This window comes from Osmerus mordax, chromosome 27, assembly GCF_038355195.1.
Source record: "Osmerus mordax isolate fOsmMor3 chromosome 27, fOsmMor3.pri, whole genome shotgun sequence".
Taxonomy (NCBI): domain Eukaryota; kingdom Metazoa; phylum Chordata; class Actinopteri; order Osmeriformes; family Osmeridae; genus Osmerus; species Osmerus mordax.
In genome coordinates, this window is record NC_090076.1 from 4,730,076 (window position 1) to 4,745,443 (window position 15,368).

Sequence of the window (15,368 nt, forward strand, 5' to 3'; positions counted from 1 at the left end):
TAGCTATTGTTTTATTTTGCCACGCTGTCCTCCACGTTGCACTCCTTACAACCAAGGTGTTTTAGAATGACATGGCATTTTTGATGTTTTGATTAAAGTGGGCTTTCAGCCAGTGGTATTCTATGGGAAAGATGACTGGGTTAAATGTGTTTAGTGCCACTGAGGTGCACTGTGTATTATAGTGCAATACTAAATAAAAGATTACCACCTTGGAACCTGACACCATGACAAAAGATTTTAATCCCTGAAGTGCCCCTTGAGACAAACATGTTTTTGCATAACAATCCCAAAATATTGTAAGCATTATGCTTCGCTATCAAATGTAAATACAAATTATAAAAACAAACAAACATTAAATGTCCTTTCTATTATTTGAATTATAATGTCAAATGTGTTTTCATAAAACAGCTTTCCATGATAAATAAAAATAGATTAAAAACAGGATCGTGGTGTGTCCCCTTGGTCCCTGTTTGCAATGAGCCTGAGTTAAGGGAGATTATGCGTAGTTTTCAATATACTGTATAATGTCCATTTAATCCCTCCATAGAGTCCATGCTTGATCAAGCTTGAATTGTGTCTGGTCCCATTTTGCACAATTGCAGCTTCTGTGGAGACTATGTCTCCTTTCCGTCTGTGTTTTGTCTAGAGGCTGGGAGGACGAGTGTCTGGACACCAATGCCTTGTAGTCTCACCACATCAGTTAAAGAGCCCAGAAGCTGTCTGGTGGAGGGGTAGGAATTCAGGACCAAAGGGTTGACAAGGTCAGGGCAACCCAGTCTCACCTGAGGCAGAGTTAACCCCTCAGGATGCTGCTTCATGAGGTCAAAGAGACGGTTCCTAAGCTTGGTCTGTTGATCATTCTGGGCAAGGAGGCCTGCTGTAGTTTTTGCAGGAGCTCTCACTGTTGAAAGTAAATATTTAATTAACGCCATAATTATGATTTTATTTTTCTTCTATGGTCATTGTACCAAATACAGCCAAATACAATGAAAGGTTACTCGAGTCGATATAAAATAATCGCCATACCTCTGTTAAAACGTGTTTGTAGGGCGTCTGCATAGGACTTGGTTGTCTGCAGTCGGTACTCTGTTTCAGCCATCTCACAATTATCCTAAGTGATCTTCACACTAGATTTCCAATCAATGCCAATAATGTGTGGAGTGTAGTTGCAGTAGTAGCCTATGTATTGGGCGTTTCTATTCACAGTAAAGTTATTGTTCTGTTTTGGATTCAGTTTTGCAGAATTGAAACTCGGCTAGGCTGTAAACCCTACTTCCTTGTGTGTAGTAGAGTACTGTATTGCAAGGGTGACCAGACGTCCTCTTTTACCCGGACATTTGATCCTCTTTTCGAGACCTAAAAAATGCGTCCGGCAGGGATTCCAAAATCGCCCGGGATTTTACTTCGTCGGATATCTGTTTCTTTCGGTCTTTCACAAACTAGTTATTACAAGCTTTGAAAAGGGTATCTCCCTTACGTTCCACCTTCTTGCCTGAACTCTGACTGTAGAGAGAACTGTCATTGGTCGACCGCCTTCTCAGTGTTGCCAGATGCAAGATAATTATCCTCTAAATACGATCATTTTGAGCCTTTGGTACGATACTTTTCCGTACTTTCGCCATTTCCAATCTGGCAACACTGAACACCTTGCCCGGCGCCTCCACTAGTTGCATTGTTTACAACAGCACATGGCATCGGCAGCATTCACATGGTCATGGTGCGGCATGCAATACTACCACCCCCACCCCCCTACAATTAATGGACGAGGAGCAGGCATACTGGGATGATAGTTGTCTCGAGTTATACAGAAAAAGCCAAACAGAAAACATCACCAACACTTTGACAGGTATGAAAATCTCACGCCAAACTACAAACTGCTACAAAACTTGAGAGCCCTCTGATTCTGCAATAACGCGAGACCTTGAATGTAACAAGTTGTTACAGTTCTACAAGGGCCGTTTATTAGTTTACAAAGCGATAACAGATTATTTTGATTATTTCATAATTAGCTACTCTGCCAGCACAAAAATAGTTCCGCAAAACATAACTGGTTAGTCAATGGAGGAAGGCGGGACGTTATAACAAGAGGTAGATCTTATGTCTTCCCCTGCCATCTTGAATCTAGTCAACTTGCAATATAGGCTAATGTATGATTTTTGGGGGACAGGCACGAGTTGGACTATCTAGAGATGTTCTGCAGAGTGGACAAAGAACACCGTAAAGACCAGGATGAAATGATTCAGCAGTTCGTAGATACTGGTAGGAAGTTTTAAGGTTACTGAAACAGGACACCATGAAGTAGCCCACTGTGAGATTTTAGAGGAGAAATACATGTGAGAAACAGACAAAGAAGCTGCAGAGATATAGACCAGTTGCTTCTCTATCTTGGCATACACATCATACACCAGGAGCAAACAAACCTAGACACTGAGCCAAGTGAGTAGACCTGGGACTAGGCTCAGGCCTGCAGTTGGAGTTTGGGTATGGAGTTTTGTATTTACATTGAGTCATTCAATAATGTAGTTTAATTAAGGAAAGTATTTCTCAATACTCATGTAGAGGAAACTGCCATTACACTCCTTAAGCCATGAGAAAGTGCCAATTTTGTCTGTCAATGGGGCCTGCATTACAACTATTGAAATCAAGATAAGACATTCTCATGCTAAGAATTACAAATCAAATATGAAGAGTCAAGCACACACAAGCACTGCACACACTTTCCAACAGCACTGCTTGTAAATCATAGCTGCTTCAGGTACTGCAGAGCTGAGTCCAAGTGAACCTTTCTCTGGCTCTTTGCTCCACAAGTTACCTCATTAATTCTCAATGAACTTAGGTTCAAGTCCAGAATGAGGTTGTAGTTTTGAAGAAGACGCTTGGCTATGTCCTTGTCCATGTACCCTAAAATAGCAGATAGAGGTTTTAATTCACACAGTTGTAAACAGATTATTTCTTTACTATTAGGGACAGACTGAAAGGCCATATCTATACTTTACCAGTATTGTTTGGGTCACTCAAGTGCATAGCTCTTTCCAACCTTTGGAACCTTTGTAGCCATGTTTTTGTTTCCGCATCGTTGACAGAATCCAGGCTACACACTGAAACTGAATCCCTGTGGACTGGTGATAAATGTGACACGTGCCCAGCCTCTGACTGTGAATGGAAAGAATATTACAGATACATCAACGAGAGCATAAAACAAAACAAAAAAGCACAGAGTGATAAATGAACGCTCATTGCCACGTGTCATTATTGACTCCACGTTTGTTTTTGTTAGACCAGAGAATAAACTAGAAAGTTTGCTCGATTTACCTGGCTGCACTCTTGTAGCTCCTGAGGGAATATGACCCGTCCTATAAACCGAAGAACGCCTTTGTAATGTACCTATGAGAAAAAAGTATTAAAGCGATACAACTTATATCTAACTGTATGCACTTTCTTGTTTTTACCATGAGCTTGCTGTCAACTTAGACACCATGACTGATTATGCAGACTTTTTAAATAACCTTTCAGAGAACTCTCTTCTCTCTCTCTGGTTGACTGTACCTTGTCTGGGTTGTGAACATCAGAGAAGGCTTTTAGAAGCAGGTGAAACGAAGGCAATTTTAGTGGAACTTCCTTATTGAGAAATACATCAATGATCTGGGATTGTTTCAGGGTCCCACGGAGGGAGGAGTCAAGAGCAACGAGTTTGTCCTCGATTCCTCTCAGGGATGAGGCGGGCCAATCACACAGCTCCTCACGGATGGCCAGACACAACCAGTCTTCTTCTTGACCCCCCTCGGACAGGTCTCCCTGCGACATTGCAGACAAACCCTCAGGCATTCTATCCTTTTTTATCCCTACTGCTATTGATATTTTAATTGACATTTTAAGATACATGTAATTTCATAGGTCTCCTACAACAGTTGTATAACAGTTTAATAGGTCTCATACAAACATAAAAAGTTGTTTTGTTTATCTTAGTTTTGTTTTGTATAGTTTGACAATTAAGACCATTAAGACAATCTAAATACAATTTTCAACCCTATGGGGATGGACCGTAATTTATTTTATTGAATTGAATCCTTAGCATAGTGTTTATCGCGAACATGGCAGGCACAATATATTTCAGTATAGTTTATCTGAAAGGAACAGGATACCATCCTCCTTGTTATAGACTCGCCTGCACTGTGATGTCCGCAACTCCTGCCGTTGCTTTAGAATCTGTCCTCTCAAGATGATTCCCCTGGTGAATGTATGAGAAGGTTCTGTCACCAGATGGCGCTGTGAAACACAGTCTGTTGCGGGCCTTGAGGAAAAAGTACTGCTTCGTAAAAAATCTTTTTAAATGAATGCTAATATTTACTCACATCATCCCTCATAGGCACATATATAGCAGCCTCAAACCACATTATGGGAAATGGTAAATGAGCTGAGAAAATGTATATCTTTTGGGTTCTTTTACCATGTCAAGTGCACCATGAGGTACTATGCCCAGTTTAGCCTGAAATCCTGGTAGTCTAGAGTGTGGCTGGGGAGTCTGTTGGACTGGGCCCTCCTTCATCCTCTCATCCACAACATCTGGCCCTGAATCCTGGATTTGGTCCTCTCTCTGCCTGCATAGTAAATAGACACACCAGGGATTGCAAGATTCCTACAATAATAAGCAGTGTACAGATGGCTCGAGAACAGAATTGTGTTGAGACAGAAGGGTGCCTGGTTTTGAAAACGCTTTCTGACACAGCAGAGTCATTACTGATCCCAGTGAACATACTTTTCTGGCTCCTCGATGAAATACTTGACCTGCTTGCTGCCTACGATCTTGACAACAAGTCTGGGGATTTCATTTGTTCCAGAGCTATTTCTAAGAGCCATGCTACAGGTGATGTGACAGAATCCCTGGAGAAAGGGTATAGAGAAAAGAAAAGAGCGATACACTGTTAAAGCCTTTTCATCCTTCAAAAGATTGGTTGCAAGGGAATAAAAAAATGATTCTCAGAAAATCATTGAGTTACCATCATACTATAACAGTTCTAAATTACAGGTTAACGAATAACCTCCTTAACATAACAATGTGAATTTCTTTTCACAGATTCAACCATTTACCACAAACCTCATCATCATACTAGCAAATGATTGCCATAAATCTTGAGAAGATTACTCACACGTGGGCTCAGTCCCCAACCTGAAGGGACATGGTCCTTCTTGTACATATCATGAACTGACAAAGACAACCAGGTTACTTGATCGTAACCAGGTGAGTCCCCTGTTCTCACAGCTGCCAGGGTGAAGGTGATAGTCTGGGTGATAGTCTGGCGTCAAGAACACTCCTGTGTGTTCGCTTTCTGCACCATGGTTACCACCCTCACCGCACCCCTGAGCTGAAACCTAGGCCCAAAGCTGGGCAGAGGCCAGGGAGTTATTTAAGCATACAGAACAGTAATGATTTATGGCTGTGTGTATTTATTGAGTCTTCCTGCATCCGTGCAAAAAGCTAAAACCCGCAGGGCAAAGCTATGGGGTGCAAGGGGAACAATTTGGACATTAAGTTAGACGAACAGAACAGAGCGGAAGAGCCAGTATTAAGATTCATTGCAAATTGCGAATGCCAGCTAATTTATGGTCTAGTGGGGAATAGCAGGAATTACTGCTGATGGAAACAATCCAAACACCACGTTTGAGTCAGTGACTATCTGGAATGGGAGTGGGACAGATTTGGATTTGGCTGTTTAAAATGAATACTTCAAAATGTCGATATTTGCAGAAGCTGAGTGAATGAGTTGACCAGATGCTGAACCGCTGTCCGAAGGTTTTAGGGCCTGTAATTCAACCAGGGAATTATCTATTTGAGTCAGCTCTGTTCACCAACTTTAAATTAATTAAATCATTAATTGGAATGGGTTCCTAATTAAATGTCTATTTGCGATAAGGAAATACCTCCTGATAACAGGCCTGAGCAAAGATAAACTAGACGGTCTCATTACATTAATTACTCCATACCTAAAGGACATACCTCAAAATCATTTAGGCTCTGTAACCAAGGAACACCGACCAGACCATTTCGAAGTAGGAGTTTTCCATTTGCACATATGTTGGGAAGTAGCTGCTTTGTTTAGACTACAAGTAAGCTCTCTGAGCCTATACGGTGTACCACAGCCAACCATCCCACTTTGGTGTCCCTTGGCTGGATTTGCCGGAATAAAATACTTAAACGGTCCTAATGACTGTGGAAATGACTGCTCGTTCTTCGGTGCATTGTCAGTCTCCACGTGCCCCCAGTCCGCCTTTAAACGCCCTAATGCGGCTGAAGTGTGAAAGTCAAAGGGATGCGTCTTAATCGGGAGCGATCAAACGAGCAGTTGCAAACAGGCTGGCGGACGTGTGCGTCGCAGGAGGACAGGCAAGGCTGACCGGACCCTGGCTGTTTGGGACAATCCTCAAAGGCACATCTGGAGACGTGCTGAAACGACCCACCTACCCCAGGATAAGGGCTGCTGTGCACGTTTGAATTGTTGTGTGGCTGTTGACTGCCATGATGTTGCATTCCGATATGCACCGCACCACATAGTACACCATGTACAACATATACAGCAGCAAGAATTGCTTTTCTTTTGAATGAGAAAACGTGAAAGCAAATGGCGAACTAAATATCGTGTACAGCTCAAATCAAGACCATTTTAATGTTGACTAAATGGCAGTAAGCAGATACTTGACACTACCAGCTTAATTCTGATTTAGGAATGACGTGGCTATTTCACTCAGTGTGGATCACAACGAGTATGAGAGGAGGCTGCAACAGATGAAACTTCGAAAGTGAAGCATTGAAGCCGAAAGTGGAATTCAAGTTGGAAATCAAAATGTATTCTTCCTAATTATTAAGGTATGTAGTATGCAAAAATGTATATAACATCGCATGTGAAATCGAGAAAACCCACTCAAATTCTCCAAACATCTCAGCACACACAGGCACACACACACACAAGCCTACAATCAGTCTGTCTGCCTTTTCTTTTGTCCCCTGCATTGCTGTGATCCATTCTACTCAAAGCCTGTGCTTTGATTCTACTTGCCTCATTTATGCGTCTGACTGAAGGGATGAGTGTGCCCGGCTCTTAATTGATTAGCAGCCCAATTTAACAGTGAACATGGCAGTCTGGTGTGGAGGAGAGGGCGACAGGATCCGGCGACTTCTGAGTGAGTCATTCTTCTACCCAGGGTCTGAATCCGGTTTACCTTGGACCGATAATGACTATCTGGGCTATCTAAACATGCACCCGAAAGCCAGCTCTATCCCTCAGTCAAGATAAAACCGACAAGTTGCACAAGATGGAAACTACAAAAAATGCCAGATTTTTCTTTTGGTGGGTGTGTGTGTGTGCATCTAATATCTATCCAATAGAAAGGACCCAAAAAACGAGAGATGAATGTACAAGTGATTTATTGATATCTTAATGGGTTATCTTTATGTCGTTAACCTTCAATGGTGTGGGAATGACGCATTGGATTAAACAATGGGTCTGAACATGGCAGGTGCTACATCTCCTGACTGGCTATGAGGAGCAACACATTGATCAAAGAGTCACACCCAGGATCTCCTGCACTACCCACTGAGCTCTGGGCTATCCATCACCGGCCCCTCCCCTGGCTCAGAGGGCGTTGTCATTTAACATTTTTATAAATGCCTTCTGCTCAATATACTCGGCCGAGAAATATGGCACGTTTCAAAAAGTTGGCCCTTATTCCGAGGTGTCTGTAGGAACCTACGCTACAGAAAGATGAAAATCTTAAAGATGTTATCATCTTGTATTGTGTTTTAAGCGAGCCTTTGGTGTATGAAGGCATGAGACAGAGGAAACTGATTTTGGTGTCAAAGTATTTGTTGAGATGTTTATCTGCACAAAAATAGATTTCCCCTCTAGCCCATATTTATATAGAATTTTTGAAAATACAGTATATACATATGCATACATGGAACATGCAGTATATACTGCATGTTGTACTTCCTTCGGCAGCTGAAGAAGTTCAACCTGCCAAAGACAATGATGGTGCACTTCTACTCAGCCATCATTGAGTCCATCCTCACCTCCTCCATCACCGTCTGGTACGCTGCTGCCACTGCCAAGGACAAGAGCAGACTGCAGCGTATCATCCGTACTGCTGAGAAGGTGATTGGCTGCAATCTGCCTACCCTCGAGGACCTGCACACCTCGAGGACCCTGAGGCGAGCGAGGAAGATTGTGGCCGACTCCTCCCACCCTGGACACTCCCTGTTTCAGTCACTCCCCTCCGGCAGAAGGCTGCGGTCTATCAGGACCAATACCTCACGCCACAAAAACAGTTTCTTCCCTTCCGCTGTTGGCCTCTTCAACAAGGCCAAGGGACCACACTGACTCAAAATGACTTCTTGCTTAAAACACTCTGCTTTTGCACTGCACCACAACATGGTATCTTGTACATTTGTATTTTTTGTAATATTTGTATTTTTGTATTTTTATAATTTAGTATTTTGTAATTTACGGCAATTTATATTTTATTGTATATTTAATTCTATTCTAATCCCACTTAGTACTGCTAGTTTATGTACCCTAAGTATAGTTAGTCCACATATTAAAATTTTAGGTATATGTTTATTGTATGCACCTTCCTGCCAAAGCAAATTCCTTGTCTGTGCAAACTTTCATGGCGAATAAATCCCTTTCTGATTTCTGATTCTGATACATACACTACACACACACCGTAGAAGGAGAATTCTATGATTACTTTACATAGATGAACAAAAACAATGGGGTGGACAGGACACCTTGGTGCTTAAGTAGGCTATTTGAATCACGGTGTTGGTTGTTGGACTTCCTCTGAGGGAGCCCAAAATGACTGATGGTAGTGTCATTATTCACAGAACATTTTGTGTAACCTTGGCAAAAGGCAGCTATCATCCATTTACAATCTCAGCCCCTGATAGCAAAGCTTTCTGTGGAACTGATAAACTTACTGAAGCATGCAGCCACCATTTTGTTGAAGGTCACCTGAACGATTTCTCAAGACCATTTTATACAAAAAACAATCATAAACCCGAATTATTTGCGCTGTATACAAATGCAAGCTTATACAAAGCCCAGTTTTCTTCACTCTTGACTTCTGAGCACAACATTTGCACCATGGATTGACTGTGCACTCTTCAAGTGGAAGTGCCCCGAAAAAGAAACACAAAACAGTGTGCGAGGGACAGTATGTCTACTTTGTCAGTACTTTGGCTGCTGCGTGGCTATGCCTCTCTATTAAGGGGATGTCAGGAAACGATGGGAGAGAATCCGCCCTTCAGGGAGCCCTGGCGCATGAGGTCGGACAGGGCTCGGCTCTCCACCACTCCGCACGCTGGCCCCGTGTTAAAATGTAAATTGCTTTTCCCTGACCCCTCCACAGTGGACAGGGGAGGGCCTGTAGCGTTCAAAGGGACTTGCTTTTGGCTCTAAAAGACGGCACACTCTGGAGGCCTGAGGCGGAGACGAAGAGAGACAGGGGCTACCAGATAAGACCCTCCAGAAGAGAGCCATGGCCAAAAATAAACACTCCTTTTTTATCTCCCTGGAATGATATGGTTACAGTGAGCCCAAAAAAGAAAAGGCGCTTCTTATTAGACGCATCATCAATTTCCCTACATGGCTCATTCAGAGGGACTGAAAAGCTTATGTGCCAGGCCACCCCGGTTCTGACTGGGATGGTAAAGTAAACCCTGGAGAAATGCTGGACAATCTCCCCATTCCGCTGACAGCCTGAACACAGTGGACACAAGCAGTTTGTTCAAGATGTCCAAGCTGTTTGGGAGGGGGGGTGCGGTCACCCGCTAAGGGCCACCACAGGGTCTGCAGCAGCGCGGGGCATTCAAGTAGAAGTGGGGATGAGGGGGGCGTTTCATACTCTGGTATTCGGAGACTTTCAATGTGCGGTGCCCTCCACACATTATGAAAAGAGCGAATATTGCTTTACTTAGTGGCAACAGAGTAGCTTGCCACCATGCCAGTTGTGGGTTAAGTGGGAAGGAGACTATGTGCTCTTCAATAAACCACAGGTCATGTAGCTATGCCTCTATGTATCTATCTTTTATTACTCTTACCAAAACAACTCGAGCCACAGGGCTCGCTCCTGCCTTATGAAGTCCTCTCGCATAAAATGGATGCAAATCCAATTCCACAATAAAAGTGCTGCCATAACATGGCAGGGCTTGGCAATTCTCTGAATCCAAAGGATGGCTCTTTCTCATCACACAAGGAGAGAGTTGGGGCGATAAGCTCGGCTTCAGCTCTGGAACTGACAATCAGAAGTCACAGGAGACTTGTGGTCTGCTCTCTTTCCTCCTTGTTTGGCCTGTCTGTCTAGCTGGATCGGCTCAGGAGACAGGCTAGTATAATAGACGTAAGCCTCAGGAGAGCTCCTGGGAACTCCACAACAAAGATTTCCTCAGACATATTAGTGTGAGCGAGAATGGCATCGAGGGGTTATTCGAGAGGAAGAAAAAGACTGGATCAATTGAAAGTCACGATATTTCATTGCCTTCTCTTTTACGCATCGAGTGTTCCATCAACGTCCAAAAACAAATCCATTGGGTTGGAATGTTGAGATTTGGTGCGAGATGAATGGTATCGCATACACCAGATAACCAGTCTGCCAACCGTACTGGATACATAACTCTACTGTCATCCTGGTGCTTGTTCCTGAGAGGAGGATTTTAATTGTGGTGAAGATTCATTGGAGCCGTGCCATCACTCAAGGCTTTGATTAATTTGCTAAATGACTCTGTGAGCTTCCTCTATTAGCCTAAAGGAAGAGCTCTGTCTCCACACAATGTTATTTATTTACTGACAGAACGCTTGGCAGGCCCCCCTACTTGCAAACATGAGACAAATGGTTGCTGTGTGTGCCCTGTATATCCGGAATAGCCCACAGCAAACTGACCGATCTGCCATGAGACCTTGCCGTTCTGTCGGAGGGGGGGCGCGGGAATGAGGTTGATAAGGACGTCTCCCTTTTTACCGGGAGACAGCGCCGTCACTTTGCCAACGAGGGAGCCTCAAACAGGTCTTCACCACATGCGGCGCAGGAATATTTTTGAATATTAATTGCACACTTAGTATGCTGTTGTCATATGGCTTTTATTAGTATTCCATCAACTCAATGAGCCGTGAAAGGGCCAGATGCCTTGTCCCTATCTATCCCATATATATTACCTTTTGTCAGTTAGTTAGTGCATCCAGCGTCAGTCCACTCATCCATTCAGTGATCTGGTGTCTCGTATTTATTAATCGGATTGATGAATTTAAATGTGAATTAATATACTCCAGAGGGATCTGTTAATGAGATGCCTGTTGGTTACTTGCCACAGTCTTTTGAGATATTTTTGGGAAATTTGTGGTCTACCTTTTCTATCTCCTCCTCTTTCTCTCTCGCCCACACACACACACACAAACACTCTCTTTCTCACACACACTTTTCAGATGTGCAGACATCCTGAAAATGCTGTTTCTGGTCACTGTGAATGCTGCTAGCCATTGTTGTTTTTAATAATGTGTATAATAGACCATCATCAGCCTAGAAATAGACACACACACACGGTCTCGCTGGCAGTCAGCAAATCACAGTACAGGGCCTTCTGTTAGCTCATCTTTCCTGATGAGCTAATGATGTGTCAGGGTCACAGGGGCTAGCCCCACTCTGACTCCTCCTAAATACCACTGCCAAAGGGGAAGTCATTTGTCTCCTGGACTGAAACGAGTCATTCTCAATTCAACTGGGTTCTGAATGTGTTGGGATGTAAGAGAACAGAATGGACTAAGGTGAACATGAAAACATCCAATTGGGTTTAATCGTCACAGTTTGGTCAGTTTGCCTTGCATGTTACGAACACCAAGCCTACATACACCAGAACTGACAGTGAGCAGTATGTCACTAGCTTGGGTGGGATGCCCTGATATGCTATTTCACCCTCTTATTTAGCACTGCAAATCTATATGGTGCCAGTTTGTGACTGGGAACATTGGTCATGTGGCAAACACTTGCAGTAACATTGACTGGAGCGAGAAAGACATGCACATTTCAATGTGTTAAATTGAACACCAGAAGTAGTAATCTTATAAGACTGGACCTATACAAACACTCAACTAATAAAATGAATACGCTTTGTGTTCAATTAACACTGGCTGTGAGAAGTCACAAATGATTTAGTCGACTCTAAGCATTCAACTGTGGGTCTCAAAGCACATAATGTCGTTATCCATGTTAAAGAGCCATACTTACATTTAGTCATTTAGCAGACGCTCTTATCCAGAGTGACTTACAGTAAGTACAGGGACATTCTCCCCGAGGCAAGTAGGGTGAAGTGCCTTGCCCAAGGACACAACGTCAATTGGCACGGCCGGGAATGAAAACAACAACCTTCTGATTAATAGCCCGACTCCCTAACCGCTCAGCCATCTGACTCCCTTGAACTTGGAACACAATAAAGTGTAAAAATCGTGTGTTTAAAGAGTTTAAACTAAATATAATAAAATATTAGATTTATTCTTATTTTTATATATATTTTATTTTATATTTAAATTGTTGTATTCTTAGATTGTTTAGTTCTTAGAAATAGTTAAACTTTTGTACTTTTACTTAATTTAAGATTCGTATATGTTAAGTGTTTTGCACCTCCTTGCCACAGTAAATTCCGATTTGTATAACATACATGGCGAATAAACCGAATTCTGATTCTAAAAGTGTTTTTACTGTTTGCATACCTTTTCCTGCTAGGGGAAGAACCATTGGAGCGTGGCAATTGTGTGTACAGTCTCTTCATAGCCACACACCCACACACTTTCTCTTGTTCATTAGTGTTTAGATTGGAATCTGGGCTGTCTGAGTTGTGGCATGGCGTGTGTACTCTGTCACCTATGCGGGATAGAGAGGGAAATTGAAACCACTCGCTCCGGACAAGACAACATTTTAAAGCCTTGTCGGAGAAAGATAGGGCCCCACGGCCCTTCCAATCCCTGATGGCAGACTCCATCACTTCTGATATCCTCCATCCCTCCCTCCGTCGCTCTACCTTTAAAACAAAGAGAGATACAGGGAGGAGATAATGTGGCGGTCCAGCCTCTGGGAGAGAGGAGATTGTGTCATTTCCTGGTTGTTTTCCTTTCTCTTTGGAAAGTTCACACACTGACGTGTTTCCCAAAAGTCTCCAAAGATGGACACTCCGTGAGATCCGGTCCATTTTAAGAATGGAAAATCAAACATTTGAAGGTGGAAGAGATGTTTCACTTTGCATAACGGTTAACGTTTAACGGTTAACGTTTCAAAGATGTCAATGCTACATTGTAATATGCTTGAGTTGTTTGAGTGGGAAACATCTCCCTTGCCCACTTAGCCTGGAACTAAGTACCTGCCCCAAATACAGGTACTTAGTTCCAGTACCTGTATTGTTTAACAACTTCTAATGGGGTTCCCCTTCCAATGCTGTGTGTGCTTCTAACTAGGTAGCGATGTGGAAAAGGACCAGCCAATAAAGACAGACTGGCAGACATACCCACTCGCAAAGTATGGCTTTACTCTCTCTGATTTGCCTCTTAGTGCATCTAATCTTACAGGGGGAGAGACAGAGTAATAGAAAGGGAGAGAGACAGGAAGAGAGAGAGAGTTACAGAGACAAGCAAAACAATCTCATCTGAAAATTGTTTATGCTCCTGATTAATAGCAGATCACTGACATTGCCATTTTCATGCTACCAATTGGCTATTTCCATCAGTGTCACTGTAATAAAATCGAATGAGCGTGATAGCTGTGAGTAAATCCACATTATTGGATATCATTTGTCATTGTTATGACATCCCATTCTGTCCACCAGCTCTTTCAACCCATCTCGTTATCTAAAAGAAAGTTAGGCAGTACCTCTGACAGAAAATGACACAATTCAGCACAGAGGACAACACACACACACACATACACACTTTCTTTCTCTCTCTCTCTCTCTCTCTCTCTCTCTCTCTCTGTCTCTCTCTCTTTCTCTCTCTCTCTCTCTCTTACAGGAAGCTGTAATAAACAAATACTTCCCGCCACCAGACATTGATTAATTGTATCATTACAAAGAAGAAATTAGATTCACATTTTTAGAAAAAAAGGATCATTCAATACATCCCACATCCATACTCCCTTCCCCTATCAAATAAATGATACAATAATGAGTCACATCTTTACCCTAACCACATACTTCATAGTTCATCTCACCTCATAAGGGTTTTTCTCATTTCAACCCTCATTACCTCAAATGACATTTAATTAATAACAGCACTCCCTGCCTGTGTTTATTTACTGAGGGTCAGGTTAACTCCTTGGGAAATTATAGAGTTACCTGTGACCTTGTTGATATCTCAATCGACGTAGGCACAGTACAGTGCTCGAGCGGCGTCTCTCCTCTGCTAGGACTAATGATTGCCTGAGCGGGCCAGACACTGCTGGGAGAGAGAGAGAGGGGGGAAGTCTCCCTGTGGTGACGAGAACGAATCGTGGAGGCCTTGTCGGCGCAAGCCCGGCTCACCCTGTCCTCCCTTGTGATAATTTAATCCCGCAAAGAAGAGAATGTGCCACCGTGACACACGAGGTGAGCTGAGAAAACGTCCTTTTGCCTGGAGGGGAGGAATCGGATAAACAAATGTGTTTCATCATGGTGGCGGTGGTGGTGGAGGGGGGTGGTCTAGGATGGCCGTTAAAAACAATTCCATTTGTCAAGGCTCTCTTTATCACGCCTGTGATGGAAGGGTAGGCGACAGAACATACCAGAAGGCAAAATGAATCTTCTATCCGGCTACAAGCGAGCAAAGGGGGGGGACATATCTGGAATGTGATTATATAGAAAATGGGACCATGTTTTCGATTTGCTCCCCAGATTTCCATTCCCAAACATTCCAGAGTAAATCTTCCTACGGATTGTAAGGACGGTGGAAACCTAGCTGGACCGATATTTGATTGAGTTCTTTTTTTCTCATTTCCTATGCATCAATGCTATTGTCGGTTCGATTTGACTTAAGTTATGAACATTATTTGTATTTATTGGTGGATTACCCTGTCGCTCTAGGTGCCAATCCATGAATATGATCTACCTTCCACTACAAACAGGGGTTGCATTGTTTAGGGCTTCTTGTCAAAATAAATTCTCCTCTTAAAGTTGACCGAGAGAAGAACTGATTGAGTGTTAAATGATTCATGACTTAAAGAAACAGAATGACTGGGCTGAGACCCGTCCAAGACAGGTACCCTTGGAGTGGGTGCTCAGGAGGGAGTGCAAGGGGAATGCATTAATGTGGTATTGATCATAGTGGCATTACTATCTGCAGAGGCGGCCACAAAAGGTGACAGTC

The 15,368-nt window shown here is 43.0% G+C and overlaps 1 long non-coding RNA gene across 1 annotated transcript; it reads right to left on the minus strand.

Annotated features, from left to right (window-relative positions):
- Positions 1–222: 222 nt before the first annotated feature.
- On the minus strand, positions 223–1,557 carry LOC136937013 (uncharacterized). Its single transcript, XR_010875203.1, has 2 exons — positions 1,027–1,557; positions 223–895 (listed from the first exon to the last, which is right to left on the minus strand). It is a non-coding gene; the product is annotated as an uncharacterized lncRNA (long non-coding RNA).
- Between the last annotated feature and the right edge of the window lie 13,811 nt (positions 1,558–15,368).